Source organism: Grus americana, chromosome Z, assembly GCF_028858705.1.
Source record: "Grus americana isolate bGruAme1 chromosome Z, bGruAme1.mat, whole genome shotgun sequence".
Lineage (NCBI taxonomy): Eukaryota > Metazoa > Chordata > Aves > Gruiformes > Gruidae > Grus > Grus americana.
In genome coordinates this window covers 3,453,801-3,468,747 of record NC_072891.1, presented here as the reverse complement: position 1 = coordinate 3,468,747, position 14,947 = coordinate 3,453,801, and positions in this window count along the sequence as shown.

The window sequence follows — 14,947 nt, the reverse complement described above, 5'->3', positions numbered from 1 at the left end:
TGCCTTGGGGTGTTTTTTAGGACAAATTTTGATATCTCCTGCCATGACCCACTTTCCTGCACTGCTTCAGATGCACGAGCCACACTGTTCAATCCCAGTTCATGGGAGCTGCAGCTTTGGCCACTAGCATCATCCATCCTCCCCAGCCTCGCAGGGTCATCCCAGGTCCTCAGGGTCTCCTGCTGCTTCATTTCACCTCCAAGATGTCAGATAGGATCTCAGCACCAGCTGTTTGGCAGGCAGATGAGGAATCCAGCAATGCGGAGGGGGTTTTTTATCTCACCCATCTCGGATTTGCTGTCCTTGTGAGTCGTTTCTAGGAGTCCTTGCCCCAGTGCTCTGTCTCCAGGAAACGCTGTTATCAGCCGCCCCCATGGTCAGCTCCATTCCAAGCTCCCCGCCTCGGTCCCGGGGCGCCCATTCCCAATCCAGTTTCTGCTGGAAGCAGATCAGGCAGAGGAAGGAGAGAAGGGCCATCCAGCAGCCTGGTCACCCTGTCCCCTCTGACTCACAAGGGACAGATGTCAGCGTCGGGGGGGGGGACACGGGGACACCGTTGGTACTTGCAGCCCTGTGGCAGGTGGGAGGGCACGGCGTGGGCAGCCCGGGGTCCCCGGCCCTTTGGGACAGCTGGGTGGCACCGGGACTGAAGCACTGGGGGGAGATTGGGGTGAGGTGTTCACCCTCCTTCTTGGGTGTGCACACCCAAAACGGGCCATTTAGAGCAATTTACAAGGAGAGGGATCAAGTTGAGGTTGGACTAAGGGGGGGGGAGGTCTTCCACCGCTCAGTCTTTCATCCCTGTGCATGCCGCAGCGTAAGGGTTTTCCTCCCTTTGCTCCTCAGAAGCTCCAGCACAATGTCCATCTCTTCTCTGAAGCACCCTCTTTGCACCCATGTCCTCCCCCACTCTGTAATAGCAAAAATAGCCAGATTAGTGAAAAAAAAAAAAAATAGGTGGACGTGATGGTTAGGGACCACCCATTTAGTCTCCCAGCTGGTCAGCGATGACTGACTGGTGAAGGTCTTTAATTAAAACTAAATGGTTAATAGGAAGCTGAGCAAAGGTCTCCTGCTTGGCTCCCGACCCAGGTGCCAATGGAAATCGCGCCGAGGGCTGAAGTGCTCGGTGTCGTAACAGCCAGCCTCTGCCACGTCCCTTTGCCAGGCCACTAACGTCACTGCGAAATCTTGCTCCCCAATACTGCTGCCCTCGTGCAGATTAACCTATGCCTCTGAGGTGGGACATCTCCATGGGCATCCCCCATCCACGGACTTCTTTCCAAAAGGGTCTCCTTGTCTCCAACCTGCAGTTTCAGTAGGAATTTTTTTTTTTTTAAAGCCTAGGGCAAGTTATATTTTGACTGTTGTCCATTTCTGAACAAAAAAAAAAAAAAAAATTACCCAATACAGAGCAGTTTTCCAAGGTTGAGAAGCAGGAGGATAGAAGTAATAATTAATCGACAGCGGCTGGCAGGGGTTTTGCTCACCTAAAACAACCTGATCTGAGGGTCACTTCACAAAGGTACCTGGAGCTTATAAAAGAAGAGATCTTGCCCTGGCCTGAGGGAAGGAGAAAGAGGAGGAAAAAGAGGAGGAAGGTGAAGCAAGGAGAGACAAAGCCACCAGGATCCCACAGGGAAATTCATGCCTACTTCATGGTCCTCTGGTCCCCACGTTCCCCCTCCATTTCCCTAATGCCTGTGCATCTTCTCCCTCTCAAGTAATGGGCTAACAGGACACGACTAAGCATCTCAGATGTTCAAACTCCCCTGGAGCCCCACCTTCCCAGATCCGACATGTTTGCTCCAGGGACCAGGGCTTTGGGGGCAATTCACAGCTCTGCCCATCATTAGCAGAGCTGTCTCGATTCCAGAATGATGTCCACCCCATGGACACCTCACTTCCTCCCACCTCTTTAAGCAATGGTGGGCTTGAAACAGAACTTTAGAAAGTTTGATTTGGGATCATCACCCTTGATGGAGCTGACACCATCAAAAATGCTAGTGAAGATGCAGTTAGATGTATTTTAGTGTGTGTTTTAATCTCAAATGGCCTGAATTAAAATCTGCAGGAAATTAAATGGAACTCTTTTTGACCAAAACCCCCACAATGCGTGCAGACATCTTCACCAAAACCAGAACTTTCAAGCAGAAAAAAAAATTCATTGTGTTGTTTCAAAGTACATTTTTGCATTCAAAACATCCTTAGCAATGCGCACACAAGAATTTTTTGCTTTATCATGCAGATCCAAGGCCAGGTCTTCAACTGGAAAAAGTATTTCTGGCTGAATGTGTTTGGATAGGGTTGGATGTTTTTGTTCTAGTGGGGGGTCTGATGTCCTCCATCTGAAACGGAAACCCACTGTGGAATGATGGCGGTTGCTTATCTCAGTGGCGATGCTGTTTCTGCAGTTCCAGGGTCCTTATCTTCAGCAGAGTCAAATGTGTACTCAAAGCTAATCGCAATAAATAACACAAAAATTCTTTTTCTTATCAAAATGTCATTGTGTGGAAAAACATCATTTGAAAGTGGATACAAAGTGTCCTTGCTTTGATTTAACACCTGGCCAGGCTGCTCTGCTCCTCCCTGCCGAGCATAAATCTGAGGACTTCACCCTGATTTTCCGCAGGACTCTGCAAGGACCAGTCCAAACCAACATAGATCTCAGAGGAACCACAGATTTCTGGTGGATGTTTCACACTCCCTTGGGGTCCTCAAGCACATCTGAGCAATGTTTGGGAAATCTGGGAACCACTGAGCAAGAGCATCTCGTTAAAACCCCCCAAGCTCCCTATGGTCTTATGGCAATTTGGTGCTGAGAATAACTGGTCTTAACAGACCCATCCATCACCTCTGCAAAGCCATAAAGAGCTGGCAGATGGCTGGGCAACAGCTATTATATTCTATAATAATGAGAAGAATAAAGATATTCTAATAAATAGCATCTACTTGAATACGTAATCGCTAATGAATGCTAGATAATGGTTTAATAATAAAGGTAGTGAACTAGTGATAGAGGGAGGGTGGAGGAGAGTGTATAAAGTGCTCAGAAAATCAAAAGATATCCCAAAAAGGAAGCTTGGAGGGCCTGGGGTTGATTGATCTAGAGAAGAAAAAACAATGAGGGGACATAGCCAATCATAAAATATAGCTACTGAGAGAAAGGAAAGAAACTCTTCATAATGACAGAGGAAGGGCTAAGAATCATGGGGTTCAAACTGCAGGAGGGAAGATGCAGCCTGGGTGACAGAGGGCAGTTTGCCAGCAGAGGGGATAATTAAGGCCCAGAAAAATTGCCTGGAAAATTAGTAGAGTTGCACTTGAGATTTTGAAGATCATGTTGGAAAAACACCGATCACAGGTGGTTTAAGGATGGCTGAATTGCCCTTGGGTTTAGGGGTGGAATAGCTGATTTTCAGTGCTCTCTTCCAGCCCCATTTTCCATTATTCAGTTTATTTTTCTTCCTTGATTGGGTTGCATTTTGAAATTTCGAGAAATGTCTCACTTTCGCGTTTTTATCCCTTGCCTAAAGACCAGTCTTCCTGTAGGAAAGACGTCTTCTCCTCCAGCAAGGCTAGCAAATATCTGAAGGACACACACCCCACACACGCAGAGGGCCAAAAAACCTAGAGCAGAGATAACTAATGACAAACCCCAGGGATTTAGTAGACATTATTCCGGATATTTAAGGTCCAATGCTGAACAGATGGGAGTTCGGTTCCTAAAATGTCATCTTTCAGAGAGACATACACAACCCTGAACGTGGGAGATGAAGACTTGTTTCCATGACATGTTAATCTATCTGTCGATAGTGTGGGCTTTTGCGTTCCTGGCACAGATAAAGACCAACATAAGTGCAATAAATCCTTTTGATGTTCCTCAAACTTAAGCTCCAAGGACAGACAAAATGATAGTAACATGGTGATGAAGAAAAAGCAGACGGTGCTTTACATCTCAGAGCTTTTTACAGAGGAGACATGTGGCATGGAGAAACACTCTGAATAAAGCTGGGTCTGGAGAACCTCGGCTTGGGAAGGTCCCAAAAATGAATGAGGTTTTAAGGAGGGGTTACAAGATGAGGGTGAGCAGGGAGCGGTTAGGAGGAATTTTAATTAACATCAGCATTTGCACTGTTATTTAATAAGGTCCAAAAAACATCTGAGAGCAATGAAAGCTGAAACCGGTGTTTTTGGAGCAATCAGAGGCAAGTGTGGGGCTGGGGGAGCATGGTTGGCTCCTCCCGGGGGATGAAGGGCACCTAAAGAGGTGGAAGCTCCTGAGGAGAGCAAAGCTCAGAGATGAGGGTTTGGGGGTGGAGCAAGGACTGAGCATCCCCAGGATGGGAGATGCCCTGTCTGTGTACGCTGGCTCCTGGGGCTGTGCATGGTGTAGGGGCACCACCAGCCACATGAGGTGGCGTTTAGGGAGGTGGGAGACCGGCAGTATCAGAAATCAAGGGTCTTTTGGGACTCAGGCACCCCCAGCCGAGGTGCCGGGTGCGTTGAGGCTCTACTGTCTGGATTAAGCACCCTGCAGAAGAAGTTGAACCCCATATTTGCAAAGGGATGCCCATTCAGGCACAAAATAGAGGAATCCAACCTTGGTGAAGGCAGGGTGGTGACAGATGGGCACCCAAATTTGTGGCACGAGGGAGGGGACAACCACAATGCCTGCGGTGGTGATGCAGGGGGACAGTGGCTACCCACGAGCAGCTTTGTTCCCCAGGACCCTGGGTCATGTTTTGACCCCACTGGAGAGGACACCATGGACCACGATGGGGTGTGCCAACCCAGTAAGCCTGACAGCAAGCGCGGGAGACAAGGCCAGGCTGAGCCGTGCACAGCACACAGCACGCCAGCCTCGACCGTTCAGGCTCTCCCCGTGCCCAAACTTGTCGATGGGGTTGTTCAGAGCGATGACATAATTACAGTTTCAATCGCAGATTAATAAGAAGTGGGTTTTTTAGCAAACTCTGGGGCATGCCTGAACTGGAAGGGCATTTCACCTCCCCGCTGCCTGGGAGCTGAGGGTGCCATACCCTCTTTGATGTCTCCTGGCGTGGAGGTTTTACAAACACCGGCAGCAGCACTAATGTGCCTGCTGCAACTACCCTTCCCATGGCGCTTTCTCCTTCAGGAAGCCACGCAGCTTTCATCTCCAGCACTCAGTTGGGCAACGGGTGTATAAATAGACTGGGGAGAAGCCATCACCAGCCTCTGAAATAAACAACTTCTGCTGGTAGAGGAAAGTCATCCCAGATGCTGTCAAAGATACAGGGGCTGATAACTGGGACGAAGGAGAAACTGAGGCAGAAGCAGTTTGCCCGAGGTTGTTCAGAGCGTTTCTGTGATGTGACAAGCTTAGGGATGCATCCGGAAGGCTGCAGTAGTGGGAGGAACCGGCAGAGCGAGGCTACCATGGACCACTGCATAACTGTGAGATGCGAGGGAGAGATCACGCCCATGGGCCAGATACCAAAAGACAAGCTTAAAGTCCAGCTTTTAGGGTTCTGGGGCAGGCCCTGAGATACTACAGCTTAAAGCAAAACCACAGAGGGTCAGAACTTTGTGCTTCAGGAGGTGATGGAGATGGAAGGATATCTATATCCAGTGTGACTTCTTGTCTCTGTGTAAGGTCTCCCACTTCTCCTCCTCTCCCATCACTCAGCCCAGCACAGCTCACCTGGGCCAGGTGAATCTCTCACATCACTCAGGCTATGATGTTTCAGTGCCGGACAGAGGAGCTTTTGCATACCCCTGGGTATGTCCCTCAGCTATTCCCATCGGGAGTCCCAGAGCCCAACCAAGCCCTGCCAAGCCAAAAAAATGCACCCAGATCCTCAGGCTGACTTAGAAGTCAGGACAGCTCCTAATAACACTTTTTTTTCTCTCGCCCATCCAGCCTCTGAGTCTTCAACCTGCACTTTTCAAATTTATTCTGCATCTCCGCTGGAAAGAGGTGAATGTATTTGAAGCTTCTGAGCTCTGAACACCAAAATCACCCTGTCTCAGTCTTCCTGGAGTTTCCCAGGCTACAAGCAAGGTTTGTATCTGGAGATCGGTTTCCTGTAACAAAGCAGGTCCCTATCTGGAGATCTGTTTTCCTGCAACAAAAATATGCCCCAGGTGAGAAATTTGCCTCCTGAACTCAGGGTGACCTCCAAGAGCTGAAAGGCTTTGGATTAGGAGCATCAGGGTTGACTGTGCTGAGAATCAATCCAAACCCAGAGCCGTGCTGCCAAGAGTGATGATGCATCCCTGCAAAAGACGTCAGAGGTCCCAAGAACTGTTGTTTTTACAGGATACCCACTAAAACATCAGTGACTGCTAATGGTCTGGCCCAACAGCCCCTCTCAGGCCAGAGGTCTCCAGGGGATGATCCCAACTGTGGGTTGAGGCCCCACTGTCCCTCTCTCCATGGGCAGCAGACAGAGCTGGCAGCACCTCCAACTAGCGATGCTGCTGCGTGGGCTTAGTGCTCCACCAACTGCAGCCTCACGTCCCAAAAAAAAAAAAACCACCCTTAAAAAAAAAGGGCCCGAAGGGTTAAAGTAACAATGAAAGTTTTACGAGTTCAGGCTCCAGATGTTGCAGGCAGGAAGATGAAAGCAATCCCCTCTGCCTGGTTGTGGAGGCACTAAGCCCTTAATAGTTCATCCTGCGGAGGCAATGCCCTGCCTCCAGCCCCGCTCGACTTCGTCTCCCCGCTGGAAGCGGTTCGGCCAGGGAGCCTGCAGGCAACGAATCGCTGCACGAGGTCTTTCTGTCCCACCGCTCGCTCTTGATCAATTATTAAAACCAGAAAATTCTCCAACCATTAAATTCATCCCAGCTTCCCCATGGCATGCTGGGCTGGAAAAATCAAACCACAGGGCCTTTACTTCCAGGGGAAGAAGTAAATACCACTTCCAGTGGGGCGTTTTGGGGTGCTGGGGCATCTCCAGGGGTTTTGTTGGCACCAATCTTCCCCCTTGGCTCCTGTGGCCACCTTGGCCGAGCATCCTCCCCACCCGCTGCTCTGTGGGGTCCCACCACCCTCCCACCTGCCCCCGTTCCTGTCAAGATCAAGAAGGTTGCTGCCCTTCTTCCACCTCCATCGGGCTCTAGCCCTTGGAGCCTTGACACCTGGTTTCTGCTTTCTCTCCCTGCACCTCTTTTAAACAGCTTTTTTTGTTTTTCTCCTCTTGCAAGCTCTCAGCCTTGGCTTAGCCTTGCTGATGGGAGGCAAAACTTGTTTTCTGACCCATTTTCCACTGGAGGTTGGCTCTAAACTGAACTAGCAAGCTTCGGTAGGTGTGTTACTGGGGGCCAGTTCTGTCCCTTCACTGGCTGAATGATGGGACCCCAAGCTGTCCTACTCCTTTCTTTGCAGGATGCCTTGTGCAAAACAGATACCTTTGGGATTAGAATGTGATTTTTCCTGATTTTAAGCATATTCATATTGGCGTTCTCATCAGGACTACCGCAAGGAATAAAAGGGGACCCCCTCAACTCTCACACAACTCCCCAGAGGTCTCTGGTGGCCAGCTCCAGCTCCGGGCACACACATGCCTCGGAATAACTTACGTCTTTTCTACAGGACGGAGGATATAAATACATCCATGGTAATGCCAGTCCTAAGTATTGCCACTACAGCAAAATTAATAGTTCCTTGCAATATGTGGGATTTTTTTTTCCTTTTTCCCATGCGTGTTGTAACCCTGGTAACCGACAGCACCCATATCGTCGTCTGACTGCTTTGTTCCCGTCTGATATGAAGAAAGACTGCTAACACTTTGCCACCACTGAAAGCTAATGAAACCAGCCAGATTTCACTCTCAGAGCTGCTCTAACACCCGGTGAGCCTCAGCCTCCCTTCCTTTAGCCCTAACCCTGCACAGATGCAAGACTGCAAGCGATGGAGCCAAGAGCTCTGAGCATCTGCCCACAACATGGGGCTCAACCTCCCGGTGGTGCCTACAGATTGAGCTGTGGGTGGTTGGATGGGTGAAGGGTGTAAGAGGACCCCCTCTTGTTTCAGCTCAAATGGGTGTGCATGGGCTTCCCATCCTCTGCAATGAATATCTCGTTATTGCACATGGCACCAGGCACACGCCGGGGCTGGGATGGGGACATCAATGTCCCTTTGCACAGAGTGTCTTAACCACTGAGCTAAAGTCCTGCTCCTGCTCGGTCCTGCTGTTTCTTGCTCACTGATCCAACGAGTATCTCAAAAGCCTGGCCACCAAAGGACCACTGCCCCAGCCCGGATGGCAAAACACACCTTTGTTCTCACCACAGGGTCCTTCAAGGAGAATGAGTCATGGCACAACTCGACCTGCCTCTGCACCAGGACAGCTGCTAATTTCTTAGCAAGGTGGATAACTTGTCCCTTTGCCCAACCTTTTTCATTTCTTAAAGCAAGAGCTGAATTCCCCCTTAGATTTTTCACCACGTTTTCAGATCTGATTGATATTATCACAAGGTTCAGGAGTTATTTGGCATGCAGCTGACAGACAGACAGATGTGTGAGCATTGGAGACTCTTGGCTTTCAAAAACCAGAGTGTTTAAAAAAAGAGAGGATGGTCACATTCATCACCAGGAGAAATTTAGCAGCTTATGATGCTGGTCCAGTCAGCGTGACAAAGAGGAAATGTCCTGGGGTTTTCCACTGAAGCTGATGACAGGGACCTTGGCTGGCAAACGTGACACAGTGGTGACTTCCCTGTTAACCACAAGAGCTACCTGAGCCTCTCAAATGATTTGGGTTTTGTTTCATTTCATCTTCAAGCCACCCAAAAAGTAGCACAATGACTCACTGGAGTGCCCAGAGATGTCCCTCTGGTGCCCTTGGGCAAATGCACAAAGGCTGGACAGGGACATCCTCCTGTCAAAGCCTGGTGACACAGTGAGGTCACAGGGGACAGACCTTTCCCACCATGGACTGCGGCTGATCTTGGCTTTGCCGTCATCCCCAGCACAACACCTCTCATTGCTGCTCATGCGTAGGCTGCTTGGGGCAAGTTTTTTCTCTTTATAATGCCTGCCCCAAAAAGGCTCAGGACCCTACGCGAGTTCCCATTACTGTACAAGTAAATAGCACAGGAGTAGCTCCGTCCATCGCTTCTTGCTGTGAACACATCTCCCAGTCAGCTGTCCTGGTCCATGCTCACCTCCTCCTTTAAACTACCAGCGATCTATCCCCACCATGACATCTTTTCTCCAACCCTGTGCCCGGTAAACCAGAACGTGTCTTTAAACACATGTAGACAACATAAAGCAAGTGCTGTTTCCAGGTATGAGTGGTTTTTATTAATTCATCTATAGCCAGTTCTTCACCACTTTGCCTTCAGAAGCCCTTGCAGACCAGGACATGCATATACATATAGCCCCAACTGAGTTACTGGTTGCAGACGGAGTTAGGCTCCACTGGGGCAACTTTACACCAGTAAACACTGAGGACAAAGTAGCACCAGCATAAAGCAAATACTTTTCCAAGGACTCAGTCTTTGAATTGTGTGGAGCCACCAACCCATAACCACCACATCATCCTGCATGGACAGAAGAGTCCATTCACCTAATGGGCTTGCATGCAAACTGCAAGATAAGAGCCCACAGATGCCTTGGAGTAGACAGGGAATGAGTCAGATGCTGACCATTGCCTAAATGAGACTGGGATCATGGCTCTGCACCATGATCCCAGTGGAAATCCATTTGCAAATGGTTTTCCCATGTGGAAAACCATGATGTCAAGATGGTGGAGTTTTACCTCCTTCCCTTACAGTACCTCAGCCATTATAGACGCTACCCTTTATCAGCAGTTGACAGTCTGAGCGTATTTCACACATAATTTAGCAGCAAGAAGTAACATTGTTTGACCCGTCTTTATTGCACTCTTCAATTACCACTCAGCAACGCTGGGAAAAAGAGACCCAACCGTGCTGTAATTTACTGTGTTGCAGTATATCATTACAAGATTTAGCACTGATTATGCCGGAGCCGTGGTCCAAAGCAAGAGTACAGTTAAGTAGAACAGACTGATTTCAGACATCCCAAATTTCCAGAGAAATCCTCTTCTAAGGAAGAGAGGAGGGAGACATTTCCCACCGTCCACTGGGAAATCACAACTTCAGACTGTCTCAACCAGCTAATGTCTGAGCCTCTTAAGTGAATGAGATTTCTGTGATTTCCAAGGAGGGAAGAGTGGAAACCACAGCTGAGCTGTACAGAGCATGATGATACATGAGGTCCCAGGGCCACCACTGCTCTGTTGGAAGATGTCCATAGATGTCCATGGAGCTGGGCATGCTCATACCTGGGGAGGTGCCTGAATTTAGGTACTGTGGGCATGGAGCAAGAAGGACATCGTGTTGCTGGCTAGGAGTGACCTGGAGGCTGGACATCAGCATTTTCATTCGGGAAGGAGCCATCTCTGGCCTTGCCCACAGCTCCTCTGTCCAAGGGCAGGTTGGGGCTGTGGTTCTGCTCCTTAATCCGGGTGTTTCTGGATCATCCAAATTTGACCAGATCAAGAGCAGCCACATAAATGCATTTCTGACAAATTACCTCCAGTACTCGGGTTTTATGTAAGCGCATGTGTTTAAGCCTGGCTTTGCGCCAGCTGCAGAGAGACTCATGTAAAGTGAGAGTGGTACAACCAGATGAAACCTCCAGCCGGACAGCACAACGCCAGCAGGACCACATCGGACCAGGTTTATACCAGGTCAGCACTTTGCTTTATGTGGCTGCAGCTTTTCTGAGCCCTAAAGATGGATTTACAGCACTGGCAAAACCCAGCCAAGGGGAAATCTTCCTCGCTTTAACCTCCAATCTGTATTTTAACCTTCAGAATACTTCCTTCCCTGCATCTACCAGCCCTAGAGCCAAACAAGCTCTGGGTGAATGGGGACACAGATGAGCTGGTGCTCAGCATCCTTCTGTCGCGTTCTTTTTTTTTTAGGGTTTTTTTTTTTTAAACATTGAATGAGACCTAAATTAGCTCAGCAGGAGGTGAAGACTGGAACATTTTAGCTAAAGCTGTCATAGTACTGAAAAGCCATCGTTTTGCTGATTATTTCCCAGCTTTCTTACTTCAAACAGTGTTGCCTGGTCTTTTATTTTGACAGATGAATGCAAGTGAAGATCCCATAAAATAAAGTGCTCCATGAGGCGTTTCAACTCATTCTCCAGAAGAGTACTGTAATGTTTGACATGGAAAGCCATGTCCAGCTGAAGGTCCAGCCAGCTCAACATGTCTCCAGCCATGGCCAGGGGTCGTCACATAGGACAAGGTGTAAAATGGGGTGTGTGGAGGATATCCCAGGCCCAGCAGACCCTCGCTGCACCGTGCAAGGGATACAACAGCCCACCAAGCACTGCACCTATCATGGGGACACCTCTACAGCCTTTGCTGTATCATTTTGATGAGGCTTTGGGCAATGTGGTCTAGTGGAGGGTGTCCCTGCCCGCAGCAGGGGGGTTGCAACTAGATGATCTTTGAGGTCCCTTCCAACCCAAACCATTCTATGATTCTATGATTCTATGATTTTTCATCTCTGTATTATCACAGAATCACAGAATGGTTTGGGTTGGAAGGGACCTTTAAAGACCGTCTAGTCCAACCCCCCTGCCACGAGCAGGGACATCTTCAACCAGATCAGGTTGCTCAGAGCCCCATCCAGCCTGACCTTGAGTGTTGCCAGGGATGGGGCATCTACCACCTCTCTGGGCAACCTGTGCCAGTGTTTCACTACCCTCAGCATAAAAAAATTTCATCCTTACATCTAGTCTGAATCTCCCCTCCTTTAGTTTAAACCCATTACCCTTTGTCCTATCACTTCAGGCCCTACTAAAAAGTCTGTCCCCATCTCTCTTATAAGCCCCCTTTAAGTATTGAAAGGCCACAATAAGGGCTCCCTGGAGCCTTCTCTTCTCCAGGGTAGACAACCCCTACTATCTCAGCCTGTCTCCATAGGCGAGGTGTTCCAGCCCTCTGACCATTTTTGTGGCCCATATGTATGTCAGAAAGCCACTGTGAAGAGTGTTCAATTAGGGGTACAGTGTTTCCATCCTCTGCTTACAGCTCCCAGGAGGAGCAATGGTTTGCAGCCTTTGTTTCTCACAAGTCGAAATTCTGAGAAACAGTGAGGTTAAATGATTTGGTCACATCTCATGGAATGAGAAGCGGGGACAAGAACCCAAACCTCCAGGCTTCAGGCCTTTAACCACCAGGACACAGTATGTACCTCATGGAACAAGGTGAAAACATCTGCAAAACATACCTTAAATGCAGAGTCCTCTGGTGCGCCCACATGGCTCATCACTACTTTGCTATCACACATGAGTGACAAGACTCTCATCTCATCTCTTCTGGGTAAAGACACATGCCTAGTTGCCAGCACAACAGCTTGGAATGGGGAAGTATGAGCGGGCCCAACTTTTCCTATTTTTTGGTTACTGCAGAGTAGAAGCCAGCTTCTCAGTTAGCTGACTGTAACCCTAGAATGGCCATTGACCTGATGGCTCCTAGACTTGGAGGGATCCTTCTAGCCCCAGGTCCCTACTGCCTGCACAACCCTACAGATAAACACTACAAAAGCTCAGAAGAGTCAAAAGTCAGTTTTGCAATAGCCTCCTGCTTTATCTTTCATCTGCTGGGCCTTTGATGCTATGTTGCCTGGTGTTGAGGACACCAGGTAGGAGCGCTCTTCCTTGAGCTTATGATGCAAGTCATCGATGCTAGCTTGGCTGCTGGACCATGGAGAAGGTATGTGATTACTGGATGTTTCAAGTCTGCTGGTTATAACCTTGAAGAAAGCTATTGGGAGTGGTCAACATGGATTCACCAGGGGGAATTCATGCCTGACCAATCTGATAGCCTTCTATGATGGCATGACCAGCTGGGTGGATGAAGGGAGAGCAGTGCATGCTGTCTACCTTGATTTCAGCAAGGCTTTTGACACCATCTCTCATAACATCCTCATAGGCAAGCTTAGGAAGTGTGGGTTGGATGAGCAGACAGTGAGGTGGGTTGAGAACTGGCTGAATGGCAGAGCCCAGAGGGTTGTGATGATAAGCATCGCAGAGTCTAGTTGGAGGCCTGTATCTAGTGGTGTGCCCCAAGGATCAGTGTTTCATCTGGTCTTGTTCAACATATTCATCAATGACTTGGACAAGGGGACAGAGTGTGCCCTCAGCAAGTTTCTGATGATACAAAACTGGGAGAAGTGGCCAACACACCAGAAGGCTGCGCTGCCATTCAGCGAGATCTGGACGGGCTGGAGAGTTGGGTGGAGATGAACCAAATGAAATTCAACAAGGGCAAGTGTAGGGTCCTGCACCTAGGGAAGAACAACCCCAAGCACCAATACAGGTGAGGGGTTGACCCGCTGGGAAGCAGCACTGCAGAGAAGGACCTGGGAGTCCTGGTGGACAACAAGCTCTCCATAACCAGCAGTGTGCCCTCATGGCCAAGGCGGCCAAAGGTACCTGGGGTCCCTTAAGAGCAGAATGGCCAGCAGGTCGAGGGAGGTTCTCCCTCCCCCTCTACTCTGCCCTGGTGAGGCCACACCTGGAGTTCTGTGTCCAGTTCTGGGCTCCCCAGTTCAAGACAGGGAACTACTGGAGAGAGTCCAGCAGAGGGCTGCAAGGATGATGAGGGGACTGGAGCATCTCTTGTATGAGGAAAGGCTGAGAGAGCTGGGGCTGGTTAGCCTGGAGAAGACTGAGAGGGGATCTGATTAATGCTTATCAGTATCTAAAGGGTGGGTGTCTAGACGATGGGGCAAGATTCTTCTGAGTGGTGCCCAGTGACAGGACAAGGGGCAATGGGCACAAACTGGAACACAGAAATTCCATCTGGACATGAGGAAAAACGTCTTCCTTCTAAGGGTGACCAAGCCCTGGGACAGGCTGCCCAGAGAGGCTGTGGAGTCTCCTTCTCTGGAGAGATTCAAAACCTGCCTGGACACCATCCTGTGCCACCTGCTCTGGGTGATCCTGCTCTAGCAGGGAGGTTGGACTAGGTGATCTCCAGAGGTCCCTTCCAACCCCTACTGCTCTGTGATTCTGTGATTCTGTAGTGCAGAATGGAAAGGAACCAAATTGTAGCGTAGATGACATTGTCCCAAAATCTGCCCTTCCAGGTGTCCATTAGTGCATATCAAGCAAGATAGGGTGGGTGCACCCATCATGCCCTCAGCCTTCGATACTGACTCCCATTTGAAGGACAAGACATTAAGAGCCTGAAAATTGAAATTCCCATGCAAACCTCACACATGATCAAATGCCGTTTTAAAGCTGGTTCGAGGGCTCACTGACATGTATCCAACTGCAGGCACAACCCATTCAGAGCGAACCACATACTCTGTCTCAATAAATCTCTCTGGATTGCGCACATTGAACAGAAAGGCAGAGTGACGAGCGAACCTGGTCCAGATGCTCGCAAAGCCTGGTCCAGCGCTATGGCCATCAACCATGTGAAGGACAGCAAAGGCTAGAAGTCCCATTGCTGGGGTTGTGAGGTAGCTTACAAGCCCATCTGGACCTTGCACCTCTCCAAATCCTTCAGTCACCAGGACTCTGGTGGTATCTGCTCAAGGTCCCTTTCCACAAAGTGCAGGAAGCAGCCGTAGGGACCTTCTCCTTGGCAGAGGACATGTGCAAGTAGGATGTGACACAGCAACCAGTGAATGCCTGAAGGCAGAGCAAGAGGGGCGAAAGGAAAAATAACCTTCATTTCCAGAGGCATGGGAGATGAAGGAGGAAGGGAAGGAAGAAGTCTAGCTGCCCATGCCAGAGTGGTCCCACACAGGGTGGAATGGGTGTCCCCACCACTGACCCCATGCCGTACCCACTTAGAGCAGCATCTCTCATACCTGCCTCATCCCCAACACTAAAAAAGCCACTCGGCACAGCCTGGGATCAAGTGTATGTTTTTTATTTTTTTAATGGAACATAAACTCC